At 37.3% G+C, this 17,167-nt stretch overlaps 1 protein-coding gene across 1 annotated transcript in view; it reads left to right on the plus strand.

Moving 5' to 3' along the window:
- The window catches only part of Plcl2 (phospholipase C like 2), a 183,553-nt gene that overhangs the window by 84,956 nt on the left and 81,430 nt on the right, over positions 1-17,167 (plus strand). The window lies entirely within an intron of this gene.

Consider the following 17,167-nt stretch of genomic DNA (forward strand, 5'->3'; position numbering starts at 1 on the left):
GAAGAGATGGCTCTGATCAAACCCAGGCAAAACACATTAGAGGAAAGGATGGGAACGATGATGAGGGTAATAACACAGGCCACGTTAATTACACTTGACATTTCTCGAGGGCATCAAGACCTTGAGTAGGCATTTCTACATTATCTTGTTTAATTTCTACAGTGATCCTAGGAAACAGGACTGTGATGGTGGACCATGTTTCTTGGGCTGCTTATTTGTTGCCAGAGCTGAGCCTACAGCCTGGTCTTTTTACCGAGGTGCTCTACAAAGGGCTTCCTGTGTTCACTCGGCATAGCCTCTGCAGTGATGGGCAAATAAGCAAAAGCTTCAGAGACATCCCTGACTTCCCTTTTGTTATAAGAGAACCAAGTGTAAACTCATAGTGAATTCTTTGACAGCTCTGCGTAGTTTTTACCATTTAGATCCATAATATTAGCTTGAGGGTTAATTTCAAGTAAACTACTTTTTCACTGCTCAGTATAATTCTAGTAAATAAGACTGAGGGCTTGTAAATGACTGTTGAGTCAGCCTCTCCAGGTGCTTTCACATTTATTATCTCCTTTGTGTCTAACCAAACCCCATAAAGGAAAGGCAAGTAGTTACTTTCCACATTTTATAAAATTAGCAGCTGAGATTTTGAGAGGTTTATTGACCTTACCAAGACCACACAGCCAGTAAGGGAGGACCTGAAGAAGATTTCAGATCTGGCTGGCAGAGAGGACAGGGCCAGGCTGGGGAAGGGGCCAGGCAGAGCCACCTTCAAGACTTGCCTTTGCACTTAGCAGCTACAACTTAGCGCTGATCTCTCAGAGGTCCAACTAGAAAAACGATGCTTAAAACATTTAATTTAATCAAGGGAATTATACAGATGGTAGAAGAACAAAGAGGCCAAAAAGGATTACTAAAGCCACCAGAAGTTGTCAACAGTAGAAAACTATCCCTACCCCAAGGCAGAGAGACAAGGAGCAAATGGTGGTACCAGAGCCCAGAGGCATTGGGAACCTCAGAGGGCCTCTACTGGAGACCCTCTTGCCTCCTCTGCAGAGAGAGGTCAGAGAGAATCACCAGGCGTTGCCATTCCCCATGCCCAGCTCTCAGTCCACTGCCAGACCCTTGTGGGTGTCCCTAAGTGGGCATTCAGTAGACTTGGGATCTGAGAAAGTCCTGTGCAAGGGTTCCCCTTCTACTATACAGAGCAGAGAGAGTGTGTATAGGGAAGAACCAATCTGCCTGGAAGACCTATTTAATCTCAGAAATGGGGGCAATAGGTCCTGTTTCTAAGATTTGAGGACTCAGAGAGATAATATTCATAAAGCATGTATATGGAAGTAATTCAACAAAGGTTGGCCCACCTCCCTGTCCTAGGAGACCAACTACAGTTAGGGAGACAGTAGTTTCCATGTGGCTTCAAATGTGTAGGAATGTGACATAGCCTACTTGTCTTTCTGAGTACTGTGAGCAATTAGATTTTCTTGATCATAGATTTTATTTTCTACCCTTCATTCTCTTTGGAATTTTCTTCTTTCTTAATTAATTCATAAAGAAAAATTAATTCATAAAGAAATCCATTACATTTTATAAATCAAGGAACCTTCCAATTTTGTTGGATGGAAGTGGGCTACAAGTGTGAAGATTACCCAGAGAGAGCTGAGATAGGCCTTGCAGAGAGTTGCTTTGCTCACATTCCTAGTCCTAGCTTATTTTTAAAAGCACTTGGTCTCAAATTATAGTCTTATTCAATTAAAAACTGCTCTACAGTAATGCTTTCAAAAACACAACTAAATTACTTTAAAAACAAATTTATAATTGGAATAAAACATGGTTCAGCTAAAACTCCAGCTCTTTCCCGAGGATAAAATGTGATTTCTGTGTTGCCATTATAATTTCCAATAAACCTGAATGAATTTTACATCACATTTGGATTGCAAAGAGGAGGGAAGATGCATGAAATTCGATTTAAAAAATAAACTTTTTTGCTAATCTAATTTTTAGATGCATTTTTAAAATGCCATAAGCCACAGACTTAGAAATCTTGCAAAGAATTTCTGGACTTGGAGCATTGTATTTTGAGGTGACCTTGGGATAATTGGAGAGTCCTAGCTTGTCAATAGTGACATAGCAGTAATGACATCATGTATATATATAATACACTTATATGTTGACTTCTAAAGTGAGATCTATAATACATATGCATATGAACAGGGCAGGGTGGTAATGGACATGTTTTGATCCCCAGAAAAACTGATCAGTGACTGTTAAGAAGGTCAGCCACCAGCTTCTTTAGCCTGCATGGCACCTCACTTTTTTGTTTTAGCACCAAGAACTCACACCCAGTCTCCTACAGCCTCCTGTCAACTATGTCCTCTTTGAGAAGGGCTTCCCTCCCACAGCCTGTCTTTCACAGTGCTCACACATGCCTCTGTTATCACATCTAGCAGATCACAAACCCCATTTTATGTATCTTTTTTCTGTTTCTAGAATATGCAGGCAAAATTTCAGTGAGATATTCAGGAAGACTGTGGGAGAGACATGATCTGAATGGCAGATCTGAATAAGTATGTGAGGAGCCCAGGCCAGTGCCTGCAGGGCTGCGCCTCATGAGAATCATGCAATAGCAAGACACTCTATACAACTAAGCAGGTGGTGGTGCTGTGATCCCTGAAAGATCCATGCCACTCAAAAGGGAATTCTAGCCAGCAAGCTACTAAGAGCTCCACTCTAGCCAACCAGGTTAGGGGTTTGGTTAAGGGTCCATACCCAGGAAGGGCATAGCAGAGAGAGAATTGTAGCAGCCTCAGGAAGTAAACAAGAAGCAATTGTAAGCATTTGGGTTATTCAGTGGTACACAGAGCTCCTTGTCCACCCAGTTCAAGGCAGTAAGACTAAGCTCTACCTCATGAGTAGGTATAGATAGGAATGTGGTTTGGGTAGGATGAGCTTCCAGATTGGACAAGGTGAGGCCTTCAAGTTGGAAGTGTCTTCGGATTGGAAGACTAGACCTGCCTGCCTGCATCCCCTATACATAAATTTCCTGACACTTAGTAAAAACTTACGTTACTAATAAGGTCACTTTCAAGTAGGGTGACCATACATTTTGGTTTTCCCAGGACAGTCCCTGTTGTTATGACATATTTATTAATACCTACTTTCACTCTCATAAGCAGCCACTTAAGACGTCATTCTACCTTGAAGAATATAATCTGTCTGATGCAGAATTCTGGTATCCTTGTGTTTTTCCTTCTGTCAGAGTTTTCTATTGGGTGCGACTTCATTCCCAGTATCCTGTCTCTTAAGAAGCTTGGGCTTTAGCAAGTCAGCGTGGAGGAGTTGCATAATGGACTGAAAGGTCAGCTTCAAAACTCAGGAGTCAAAGCCCAATTTAGAACTGGTAGTTGGTAAGGGCAGCCTGATTCTTAGAATAAGCATGGAATCCACTTATTAAGGGGTTTTGGTGATTAGTTTGCAAATATACTCAGAATTAGTCCTTTTTTGGAAAAAAAAAAATCTTCTGGGCAGCTTAAATGAAATAAAATACAGTATAATTAAGTGTGGCATTTAATCTTACATTATAATACCTTTATACAAAACCTAAGCATACCTTATAAATGCCTATATTTCATTTCCTTTCCCAAGCTTCCTGAAGCATATTAAAACAAAGCCCTTGGGCTGGGGATGTGGCTCAAGCGGTAGCGCACTCACCTGGCATGCGTGCGGTCCAGGTTCGATCCTCAGCACCACATACAAACAAAGATGTTGTGTCTGCCAAAAACTAATAAATAAATAAATAAATATTAAAATTCTCTTAATAAAAACACAACAAAGCCCTTTTACTTCCACCTTTTAAAACTGAAGTTAGCAGTATGTACTTTGTAGGATTATCTTAAGTTTCTTGGTTTTATAGTCAGTACAAAATAGTGTAGAGACCCTGTTAAAAGTGTGTTCTTTTATATTATTTAAAGCATGATCCATGTTCAGGAAGTTGCATTTAGAATGAATTTTGTACTTGCTGCAGCTGCATGGCATTAATTCTGCATTTGTGACAAGTAGTTTTCTCTCAAAAGTTGGGACTTATAGCCAGGAAGGCTAGAAACTGTGATACAAGATTCAGTGAAGAAGTTGAATTGCTTTAGTCACTGGCAGCATATGCCATTGAAAATTCATTAATGATGAGATTTTGCTGGTTTTTAAAACTGCTTTTCATTTTAGTTTGATGAGCTAATTAATTTGGAAGAAACTTGTGGTTTTAAAAAGGTATATGATGATTCAGAAAAATGGCAGAAGTGGACCTTTTACAATCCAAATTGGCATTGCTCTATTTTGCAAATGCTCTAGTTTAATCGCTGGAGTCTCCTGGATTCCTGCCATGTTGTCATTGACATTTTTACTGATCTCTTAACCCAAGTATGGCTTTTAATTTTTTACAAAATGGGGCTTACCGTGGGCATGACATAAAATAGGCACATATTGATGGTTTAAGCCAAATAGATGCAAAGATGGTGAAGGCATGTCTGTGCCACTTCAGCAAGAGGAATTGTGTTAGGAAATACTTTATTTGCACATAACACTTCTAAGTAGAAGAGCAGTGGGTTTGGAATTTACTATGATTTTTAAATATTTCAATAGTTAAAAAATAGAATTGCAACAATACATTTAGAGATAATTTTAACTATGTAAAAACTTGATTTTTGTTTTCTTTGAGTAATAGTAAAAATTGGATCCAGGGGTGCTTTACCACTGAACAACACCCGCAGTGCTTTTTATTTTTTAATTTGGGGCAGGATCTTATTAAGTTGCTTAGAGCCTTGCTAAGTTGCTAAGGCTGGCCTGGACTTATGATCTTCGTGCCTCAGCCTTCTGAGTCACTGGGATTATAGGAATGTGCCATCATGCCTGACTAAAAAAACTATTTTTAAAGTTTACAGACATCTCTGGTGTTTTAAATGGTGATTCTTCTAGTGATAGTCTTTGCGTTCATGCAGTCCTTCAGGAGGGCAGACAAACTGTGTAACACTTGAACAGCATATAGCCTTTAGCTCAATTTTATTAAACTGTTAAGGTAGAAACAAAATAAATACCTACACAAATGAGCTGAAGATTTTTGAAGTTGTGAAAGGAATGAGGCTTTTTCCAGTTGTTGACCTTTTAAAACAGGTGGTAAGTTGTATTTGCCCACATAGGAAAAATGCACATGATTATCAGTTTCATACACGTTTGTATTTGTTCTGTCTGCCGATAGGAACATGTGCTCCCAGGCTGCAGAGGCCTCTCTCTGAGAGGTGCTTTCTCTCCCACAGAGGCTGGGTAGCCTCGCTCTATGGTATTACCCAGGACTCACATCCAGACTCTTCTTGCTTGCTTCCCTTCATCCTACCCCCAGACTCCATGAGCTTCTTCAGACATTGCAGCCTCTTTCCTACCTCATATCTCTTTATTTGCAATTCCCCAGAGAGTCAGTCAGAATTGACTTCCTCTTCCTTTCCATTTTCCATCAGGGTTCAACTCAAGAGTCTTTTCCCAAGGACTTCGCTCCTTCAGAGAGCAACATTCCCTCTCTCCTGTACTGTTAATTTTCCTTTTTTTTTTTTATGAGGTAAGTCCCTTCAGCATAGAAATCTGCTCCATTATCACCAACCTAAACAAAGGTAGGCTCCTTCTAACTACCAGTTCATTTCCCAAGTTCTTCTTTCACAGAATGATCTATATCTACTGTCTCCATACCTTTATCCCTTTCTCTCTCCAGCACCCTCCTAAGGCCTTCTCACCTATCACCCCAAAACTGCTTTTTCCCAGAACCACCAAAGAACCCTGTGCTGCCAAATTTCAAACATACCTCGCCAACTTAATGTAAAAGAAAGCATGAAAGAAGGATAAAGGATCAAAAAGGCATGAGACATATACAAAAGAAAAAGTAAAATAACAGATATGAATCCCAACTATATCAATGACAACATTAAAGGTGAATGGGTTAAATAATCCTATCAAGGGCAGAGAAAGACTGGCTTTAAACAAAAAGAGCCAACTATATGCTTTCTACATTTTAAATTCAAAGATGCAAATAATTTAAGTAAATGGACGGAAAAAGATATACCATGCAAATAGCAACCATAAGAATATACTTAAACTGGGTGTTATGGTACATGCCCATACTCCCAGTGACCCAGGAAGCTGAGGCAAGAATATCACAGGTTCAGAGTCAGGGTCAGGGTCAGCCTCAGCAACTTAGCAAGACCCTTAGCAACTTAGCAAGATACTGTCTCAAAAAGAACTGGGGATTGATACCATTGATACTTAATACCACTAAACTATTCACTGAGAAGTGGCTAATATTATAAATTTTATGTTGTCTATGTTTTATGTTATTTAGTTTGCTACAATTAAAATTTTTAAAACTTGCTATGAGGGGCTGGGGTTGTGGCTCAGTGGCAGAGCACTTGCCTTAGCATGTGTGAGGCGCACTGGGTTTGATCCTCAGCACCACATAAAAATAAATAAAAAATAAAGGTACACCAACAACTAAAAAATATTTTTTAAAAAGTTGCTATGATTATTCTTCATATAATACATTGGAAATCTAATATTTGAAGTTTTGTATTTTAAGTCACTCTGTTTTTAGTGTTTTAGTTGTGGACTCTGAAAGAGAGGTTGCATTACTAAAATCAGACACTGTTTTTTTAAATCTATAAGCATGATCTTGTGCTTTTATGATGTATTGGACAACTCTATGTCTAGTGTGGCATTAGGCTCAGCAAAGGATTTAATAAGCAAATAAATAACTTTTTAAAAGGTGAACTCTGCTTCTTAGTAGTATATGCCCCAGTTGAGAAAGGAAAGTTCACAGATTTCATAAATAGGGTTTGTGTTTAGGGAGAAATGGGAAAGATACAAGCCTCTGAGAAGAGTCTAGAAAGCCAGGCAGGGGACACAGGAATTGCATGAGATGCCACAACAGGTTCTTCACACAGTACTGTAATGACCTCTGGCTTTGGGATTCTGGGAGCCTGGACAGCAGGAGGCAGCATGTGAGCCATGCTACAGAGTGAGGAGAGTTTTGGTGATGGCTTTGTGAGTGTCTGGGTTAGTTACTCTGCTTCTCAAACCCTCAGTCCCCTCACCTGTGACAGGAAGGTGAGCACACTTACGTCTGAGTTGTCCTGAGAATTAGAAAGAGACAAAACATTTAGTTCAGTGTTTAGCACATGGAGAACACCCAATAAATGACAGTAATATCAACTGTTATGTTAATATTTATAATGACAGTAGTTGACAGTACCTGATATGGTTGGTGTTGCTGCTCAAGGCACAGGAGATTCAGGTCTTCCGGTGGGCACATCTGATACCTCATACGCCTGACTCAGTGCTTTCCCGACTAGCCCCTCCCTTCTAGTTCAGTTTTCCAACTTCTAAACGTACACGTGTAGCCCAGTTCCCTCATCTCTGGGTTAACAGAGGTCACTATCATACTCATGTCATGGGATTGCTAAGTACATAGAAACTGTAATGAATAAGCTCAAGGTATGTACAGGATGATAACAAATTCCTGAAGATTGATAACAAATGCCAGAAGATTCAGACAGGATAACCATGGGTGGGAATGGGCCAGCGAAATAAGGAAGCTAGTCAGGGAGACCAAGTGGGTTTGGTTTCAGAGAAATATGGAGAGATCCAATTTATAAACCAAAGCACAGAGGATATGTTATTGAAAAATAAGTTTTGTCAATGATTTCTTTTCATTGTAGCCCTTTGATAGCCAATGAACACTTTGTTCCTAGCTAAAACTAGTTGTTGGAACATTGACCAGTATTGCTGTAGAGCTATAATTATTTGACTTTCTGATAAATGTAATAGAAAAAAATTAATAGTAAAAGTTGAAAAAATATTGGCCTGACTTTGCACTTTCAACTTTATATACTATTTTGCATCCCCAAACTCTCTTGTACAGAGATTTTTTTAAAAAAAATTCTTATTGAGAACTTTAATATAAAGATTATATAATCTACCATCTTTAATTTGAAGAAAGAACAAAATTATTAGTGTTTTTTAAAAAAAAAAACAAACAAAAAACAAATACACCTCTTCTTAAACAGCCATTTTTTAAGCTAAAGAATTAACTTATTTTTGTCTTTCTAATAATTCCAAGGCAGTCCTTGGCTTTACTGAAATTATGAATTGATTGAAAGGAGTTACTGCTCTGACTACCAACTTGGTGCAGCCAAGGGCTTCTAGTATGTAAGACAAGGTCCATTCTCTTAGAACGTTCACTTTCTACTTAAGGAGATAAGACTAAACCACATAAAACAATTAGAGAACTGAATAAGACTGTCATTAAATGTTTAATTATAGGGTAAGGACTATAACTACTGTATGAGTTTAGAGAAGACCTACATCAAGGGTTGAACTAGTGTGGGCTCATGAATGGATGAGAGATTTAAAGAATATGTTTCAGAGAGCTGAGTTTCCTTTTCATGTTGTTTCTTTTTTTTGGTTTTCTGATCTAATTGCTCCCCCCACCACATACACAAATTTCACATGCATATAAACAATTGAATTAAAAAATTTTCTCAGTTAGAAAAATTGAGAATACTACTTCTTCAAATATTTCTTTTGCCCTGTAGAAAAAGTAAATTTTTCCTGTAAGATTTAAAAAATAAATTGCTTTCATAATAAATTGCCAGTGTGCGATTTTCCTTAAGAATTTAAATTTTAAAAATATGGAATTATTAAAATTTATGGTTGAAAGAGCTACTATTCTTTATTCACTGGGGTGGATCTGACCCAAGGCAATAGCTGCATCTGCAGATGGATGATGCTTTTTTTTTTTTCTCCATGATGCTTTTCTCCTGACTTCTAACTACCCCTGGATTGCTGTATTTTTTGCCTCAAACCTCAAGCAATATCATATTTAGGGATTAAAAAAATGAGGAAAATATACTCTTCTTCCAAAGCTATATTGAAAGCATGAAGAATCAGTACAGTTTAGGGGAGAAAAATAGTGATTAAGAAGTTACTCTTTGAATTGATTAAATGTGGGCCTACACAGTCACTTTATGTGATTCAACTTGGGTACCTTTCAAAATTCAGTACAATTTACTAGAAAGTTATTAACAATTAAAGTTATATAATAGTTCTATAGTGAAGGAAGCCAGCAGGCTCTATAGTGTCTGAATATGAAATTACCATCTACATTTTGGGGAAACACCCATAGTTTTCACATAAAATTGGGCCACTTAAATAACCATTATTATGGATCATAAATTAGAATACATTAGCATCAATATTTTCACTGGAATGTAGTCTAATTTATTGGAGCTCAGTGCTTTCACTGTTAAGTTTTTCATTACTGGATAAAATCAACTGATTTTATTGTAGTTTACATTGGACACAGATGTAGATTGTGGTTTTGTAAATTTACTTTGAATAAATATTTCAGTAGTTGTGAAAATGTTTCAACTAAAGAGTGTTGTCATGAAAGTGGTATTGTTTAATTATAGTCCTCTAACCTCATAATTAAAGACCTCATTGTTTTAAAGGCAAATGTAACTCATCACATCACACAATTTGGAAGCTTTAACCTGACACCAAAAGTTTGATTTTACAGAAATAAGAAATTTGTTTTCTTTGTTACTATTTTGAACATCATAGGTTTATCTACACTGCAGTTAGAATTGACATGGAATATGAAGTAAAAGGAATCATCTGAATAAGTCTGATGACAAAGTATTTTGATTGAAATAGTTTGGTTATATTTTAGACAAAAAACATGGGGGTTATGAGGATCTGTGTTTCAAATTCCTAGTACATGTGGATACTTATAAGTGATTTTAATTGTAATATTAAATTGATGGGATTTAAAATTCATACAGGAGCGGATTACCTATTTGTTCCCTAGAGATGTGGAAATTCAGCCTCTTGAAGCTTTATTTTGAGAGGGCATCTGGCTGTCTTTGACAGTTTCCCATTGTATATCTTGGGCATCGCGTCCATTTGGTTATGTTCAGAAGCTCTGGAGCTGCATTAAGTAGTGACCTCGTTTAAACACCATTCATTTGGTTTCTTCTGAGATAAATTAACCTTTGACAAATCCTAAATGGTTCGAGTATTGCAGTTACATGTTTATTATGGTATTTGTTTGTTTGTTTGTTTCACAAAGAAATAATGTCAGCCCAAAATGAACTTATTTATTTAACAGGGTCTATATAGGCTATTAAATGCGTTAAAGAATTAAGTTGAAAAAATGGACAATAATACATGACTAGATGTATTATTCCATATGAAGATGGAAAGTAAGAAATATCTGTCCAATGGGAATGTTATTTTAAAAACTCGACAACATCAGAGATGATGAATACCAGGCACAAAGTTCTTGTCAATGTGAACTGATTTGATTATTATAACAACTATATAAATTAGGTATTATAAATAACATATGAAGGACAGGTATTATTTTGATGGCTATTTTACATGTGGGGAAACTGAGGCACAGAGGACAGATATACAGTGCTAGCTTATGTTTTGTGGCCCACAGTATTTCTGTGGATAATTCCTAAACTCTAAAGTTTATGAACTATTGAGCTAGTTTGCTCTACTTTGGTATGAACAAAAACATTTCATGGCTATCAGTGTCTGTATTGATTTTTCTGTTTTATTAATAAAATTCTACTTTTATCTGTAAATTATATAGTTTGCTTTCCTTTCCTCTCAGTTTTCATTTCTCTTGGACAGCCTTCACACTTCCATTATAACTCTGTAAAACATCCTTTTCCTTGATGCTAATGTTTAACTCTAATGTGTAGCTCCACCACTGAGCTACAACCCCAGGAAGTGGTAAACTTTCCTTTGTCTTCTAAAGTTTATATTAACAGTTTACAATCCTACATTTTTTGGAGGAAAAGGGATGGGTGTGCAGATCACTTCAGAATCTGATCCCAATCGTGTGGACCCTCTGAAACCAATCTGTGACCCCTCAGAGACTAATAACTGGGTTAGAAACATCTTTGTCTTTGAAAGTAGAGGGAATTTCAGGGGTTTCAAAGAGAATAGCTTTCCCACAGAGCTATTTATAATATGTAGTACATTTGCAAGTTGCTGGTCAAGTAGACAACCTGTGGTTCAGTATAAATAAGTGAATCACTTGTAGTCCATCTGAATGATAATTCTTATTTGTGTTTATTTTTAAAAATATTTTTAGTTGTAGATGGATACAATACCTTTATTTTTATTGATTTATTTATTTTATGTGGTGCTGAGTATTTAACCCAGTGTCTCATATGTTTGAGGCAAGTAAGTGCTCCACCACTGAGTCACAACCCCGGCCCCTCTTATTTGTGTTTCTATGTATAAAATTTTCTTTTTTCTCTGGCTGCCAGAACGCTTTTCTCCTTTTATTTGATTTTCAGCAGTTTGACTTTATCTAGTTCTGTGCATGTGTGATCCTGCTTGATCTAATTTTGGAAAAATTGAGAATACTACTTTTTCAAATATTTCTTCTGCCTTATTGTTACTCTGCCTTTTCTTACTGGGGCTTCATTTTTGCATATGTTGGTCAAATTCTTGGGTGCTCTGATTGATTGAGAGAGATAAAATTTGTCTCTTTGTGTTTTAATCTGGATAATTTCAGTGACTTATCTTCAAATTCACTGATTCTTTCCTTGGCTATGTTTAGTTTACTTATTAGTACATGAAAGGAATTCATCATCTCTAATGTTGTCAAGTTTTTAAATTAACATTCCCATTGGATCATTTCTTATAATTTTCATGTTTTTTTGTGAAAATACACCATCTGACCATGCATTATTGCCCATTTTTTTTCACTTAATCCTTTAACACATTAATTATAGTTTTCAAGTCTTCATCTAATAGTTCCAGCCTCTGAGTAACCTCTGAGTCTGGTTCTATTGATTGCTTTATATCTTGACATTGTTTTTTTTTCTTACTTTGTTGTGTGTTCTATAATTTTTATTGAATGCTACATGACGTTTTATAAAGACTGAGATAAATAAGATTTATTTTCAGAAATGGGCATGTCAGGTCATTAGTGCTGGAGAATTTGAGTCAGGTTAGTAATTGAGCTAGGTTTGGATTTTGAATTGCCACTGTTAGCTTCAGTTGCACCCCTAGCTTCAAATTCCTCCACTGGTGGGCTACTGTCAATCTGTGTTTTGGGTGGGGGCTAGGGTTCTGGAGGGCTTACTCAGTGTTCTTGCTTTACCCTCAGCTTTTAGCTGTTATTGCCTGTGTCAGAGAGGTGTCTGTTTCCATATTCTTACTCTTTCTGTAGTGGTAGACAGCTTGTTCTTCAGTGCTAGGCTTTCAATGAGGTCCTGGGAGTTTTTGGTCTCCTGGACTAGTTTTAATCTTAGGCTGTGCTATACACCTGGGCCTTAGGGTTGGGCCATCTCTGCCTTCCTTCCCTGTTCCATGTAGCAGCACAACTCTGCCTGTACCAATATTGAATTTGGGCAGGAGATAGTTTTTTGCCCCTCCCTGGTCTTATCAGAGCTCTACTTTCCTTGTGCAAACTCCAGAGTCCAAGAAGTTTCTATATCCCTTTGGACAGTGGACCTTTGCCTGGTTCTATAGGCAGATGGATTTTGCTTCCATCCTTTTCCTAGTTGCTCTAGGAGAAAGGACTGATGGCCTTTCCCCAGGGGCTATGTCTTGTGCTTCATGAGAAAAGGGTTGAAGAAATGGGCAACTTTACACTGCACCCCAGGAGTAGCCCTCACCTCCTTCATGCCTATACCCAGGAGAGGGGCTCTCCTCCTGCTCCACCTCCATTCTTTCTCAAGTCTATGTGTGGAGAAGCCTACCAGTGGGAATTGGCCTTGGGAACTCTTTAGAATTTTAATTGTTTTCCTCTAATGGGCAACCAGTTTCTATGTCCTGTTTCTCTTTAAACAGGCATATCATTTTTGGGAATTCACTTCCCTTGGTTGCCTTGTGACCACAGCTCTGACAGAAACAAGAGAAATCATGATATTAGTTTGTCTGGCTTTTTCTTATTAGTTTGTAAGTGACATTGTCTTTTGGCTTTCTGTATCGTAAGCCATAACCTGAACTGCACTTACCCTACTTCATGACTTTTACACTTATCGATTTCCAAGCCAAGAGCAGATCTGTAGCTTCATAGACTTCTTGCTAAACCTGGGCATTGGTAAGCTTTTGGAATACAGAAGAGGACATCATAGAGGAGGAGAGCTGGCTGAGGAGAAGCATCCATAGGCCAAGTAGCTTTCTATTACTTGCACAAAGGACCAGAAGTGGCGCTTTACTTTTCCCCATTTAGCACAGTAGGCCAGAAGCTGCATTTGACCTAGCTTTTCTTCAACTTGTTTTATTCTTCTAAGGTTCATCTTATTTTATACAGTGACCTTCAGAGTGACTGTTTTTTTTTTTTTTTCCTCTAGATACTCCTCTTACCCTCTGCTCATCTTGGAGAGCACATCAAAGTTTTAAAGATGTATGGAAAACCTTTCAGGGTAACCCTGCAAGGTAACCCTGATATGCCCAGCATGACTTATTCTTTCAATTCAGAGTTATTGTTATTGAGATAAAGAAAAGTCAGGCCTTGCTGTGCTTGTTTAATAGACCTAGTTCTTTCTTGGGATTTTTTTTTTTTTAAAAGGTTTTGTTTTGTAAAAGTCACAGAAATTTCTTTAATCCAGTGTTTATTAGCTCTTTTAAATTCTAGACCCCCTTGATAAACATACAAACCCTATATCTTAGTGTTTTTATTTTTTATTCAAATGAAACAAACAAAAAAAAAAACTCCAAAGGAACCAGAGGACAAAGGGCTATTTTGTTTTCATCCTACCCCACTTTTGATATCCCCCACTGCATACCTAAATCAGTGTCTAGACTTGGTCACTATTTGGCAAGGGTATTGAATTTAGCTATTGGTACACCATCTTTGCATGTTTATTTAGGAATAATCAAATACAAAAATGGAAACAAACAGTTTTGAAGTATAGAAGACACAAGAGGCAATTACTTCCATCAGAGCATTAACTCTGTACGCCTGTAGACAGGACTCCAATCCTGCATATCAGCCTCTTTCTTCTCCAGAGTGAGCTAGATCAGTTGGATCAGTGGTAAGTACTTTGTTGCCAGTGGAAGAAATGAGGCCCGCTTATTGTTACCTTATTTCAGAATGAAAACTGATGAAATTGCTCATGGCTGTTTTAAGAAATTGCTGCTATTTAAATATCCAGATGAGCTCCTATTTTTAGCAACAAACTTCTGTTCAATAAGTTGGTTAGAAATCTGTATGTTTTTCATTATATATGACTGCTTCCACTTTAGTGCTCAACATAAATTCGGTAAATATTTTTTATTCATCCTGAATTTGCTGTGATACAGAAAAGTTTCCTTGACCTCTTTCTAGCACATCATTTTACCTAAATTCATTCCTGGCACAATATTGTTATATTTTAAATAAGTGTTGGTTAATATGTAAGCAACATTTTAAGCTTCTTTCCAGTTGTAAAATCTATGATTCTTTATCAAGGAATACAAAATTTCAGCGTTTGGTTTTCTTCTAGTCCAGACCTTTTTTGTGTACTTTTTCTTTTGATACCAGTGGGGCAGCAAAGATGCCCTGCGTGGCTGGGTTTCCATTTTGTGGTATTCACCATCCAGAAGCATTAGGTGATGAGTGCAAACTCACCATGTAACAGCCATCTCTGAGAAAGAACTTACTTAAACCTTGAAAAAAGTATTTTGAGACACCTCCATCTCAGCAGAAACCTGTGCTTTTTCCTTTGGTTCTAGGTAATTAATGCATTCACACACATGTAGTCGTTTGTGAACATTTTAGAATTGAATTTAAACTAACTTGAATTACGATCAGATGCCTGGTCACTGTTGGGCTGAAGAATGAAAGCCAAGTTGAAATGAGTAGAACTGAGATAAAAATTCCAAATGTTAGGCAGTTTGGGACCCATTCTCCTGCCCCTGAACACTGATTCTGTGTCCCTCTGTCTTCCCTTCCTTTCTTTTTGCCATGGGGGACCAGATGGCCTACTTCTCTAGTCGTCATATCCACCTGTTACTCCCAGCCAGAGATTCTGGTCTATCCAGTGACCTGAGGGAAGCTCGCACCTGCTATCCTCTGTGTTGGTCTCTAAGCAAGCACACTCTTCTATGAGTTTTCTAATGGCTTTACTGCTAGTGGGAAGGGAGAAACAGATTGCTTCATGCAAACCTTGGTGTGCTGTGGAGAGGACAGCATTGTTGTAGCCAGCAGCATATGGAGGGGGAGGAGGAGACAGGAGGTATCTGGTAAGGGGTGTCCCTGCCGTCAATATATCAGCAGTGCTTTGGTGGCTGTCAGGTGCTTGTGTCTGCTTTCAGTAACCAGAAGTCCAATCAAAGCCTGGGCTGGTTTGTGAAAAGAAAAGCAATGTTCATAAAGGAACTACCTATTCTTAACATGCTGCCTGTCCCACAGACATGGGTGTGTTAGTGTGTATGTATGTTGTGTGTATTAGCCAACTTTGCTATTCAACTTTTTTCTCTTAATTAACAAACAGACCTATGAATTTGTAATGAATCAGAAAGTGGTAGTAGAATATTAATCAGTGTGTATGATGGCCGAATAAAGGATTACAGTGCTGAAAAAATACTAGATGTTTTAATGGATCAGTGATAAACACCTCCATTTATCTTTGTGACTTCTTTTTACTGGTGGCACTTTGAAATATAATTTATAAAGATTATGAAATTTCCTTACTAAGTTAGTGTGTTGCCTTTATTAAAGGTAAATGTGTCTTCTTAGACATAAAGACATCCTTTATTCTGAAAAATGGGGAATTTATACATTTTTTGTGCCCTTATGCATGGCTGATTACAAATTTAATTTCATGCCAGCTGACTTGAATAGACAGAATGCAATCTATGCTTTAGGGATTTGGAATAGCTATAATACAATATATCTTATAGATACAATTAGCACAGTTTTTACCACTTTTGCACTTTATTGTTCTGAGGATACAGTTATGAAGAAATACTCTGCCTGGTGGCTTTTATGTTTTATCTTGGCACTCAGATAACAAAAGCCTCTGTGGTTCATTTTGAAACTTTGAGGGAAATGATACCCATATGATTTAAAGTTTTAAGTTTAATTATCTTCTGCAAATTGCTTTTGGAAGTATAGGTAGTCAAAAAGTAAAAGTGGTTTTAAATTTTAAACATAGAAAGTAGCATAATGGTTTTATGAAATATAGAGGATTTTATTCAAAATAGATGCTATCCAGAACAGGAAAATCAGAATTGCCTTTGTAAAATATTTTGCATGCTTTTTTCTTTATTGCCTTGAAAGTTATATAATCCCAACCCCCACCCTTTTTCCCTAATACAAAGGCTTACTGAAAATTTATGATCTCTGTCTCATTACAGATTTCATATACCACCTGAGAGGCAATATTGTGTTTTAAGTTAAAATCACAAAAGATGTTTTGAGGTCATTTGAGCAACTCTTTTTCAAACAAGAAAGGTATACATATGGGAAGGTCTTAAACAACACAGATGTAGATACCAATCCTTAAGTTGGGAACCTCTTTACTCATGCAGGAGAATTGAGGAGTACATTATTGGTGGTGCAAAGTTGTTTGGAAATAGATGCTACTTGAAGTTTTACACTTGGGTAGTGATAATAACCTATTTATATTGGAAGTACTTAGATGATATTATTCTCAGCATCAGCCTGGTACACACTAGTAAATTTTAATAAGCCCAACTTTAGAATTTCAGAAGTACCCCCCAAATATAATAAAGATCTCCCCCTCAGACCTAATACAGTTGCAAGGGTAAAACCATATATCTGAACTATTTAGGAACATGACTATTATAAGACTCCAAAGAGTCAGGAATTTCTGCTGGAATTCCAGTGTATATCCATTGAACACACATTTTAATAGTTGATACTTAGCACTTTCTTGTTATGTGTTATAGAGTCCAGAAATAGCCCAAACATCTCATTGAACCCTAGTGGCCAGGAAATGATTTTAAGACTTAATAGTGTATATCCCCATGATGTGAGGTGCTGCCTAAAATGCCACTTCCTGATACCATCCCTATAGAGCTGACATCCTAGAGTGCTTAGGAATCTACAATTAAATCAGATAACCCAGAGAATTCTAAGGTAGATGATCTGGTGACAAGCTGTTAGGAC

This window comes from Marmota monax, unplaced genomic scaffold, assembly GCF_021218885.2.
Source record: "Marmota monax isolate L192 unplaced genomic scaffold, Marmota_monax_Labrador192_F-V1.1 WCK01_AAM20220418_F8-fsc00042, whole genome shotgun sequence".
Taxonomy (NCBI): Eukaryota; Metazoa; Chordata; class Mammalia; order Rodentia; family Sciuridae; genus Marmota; species Marmota monax.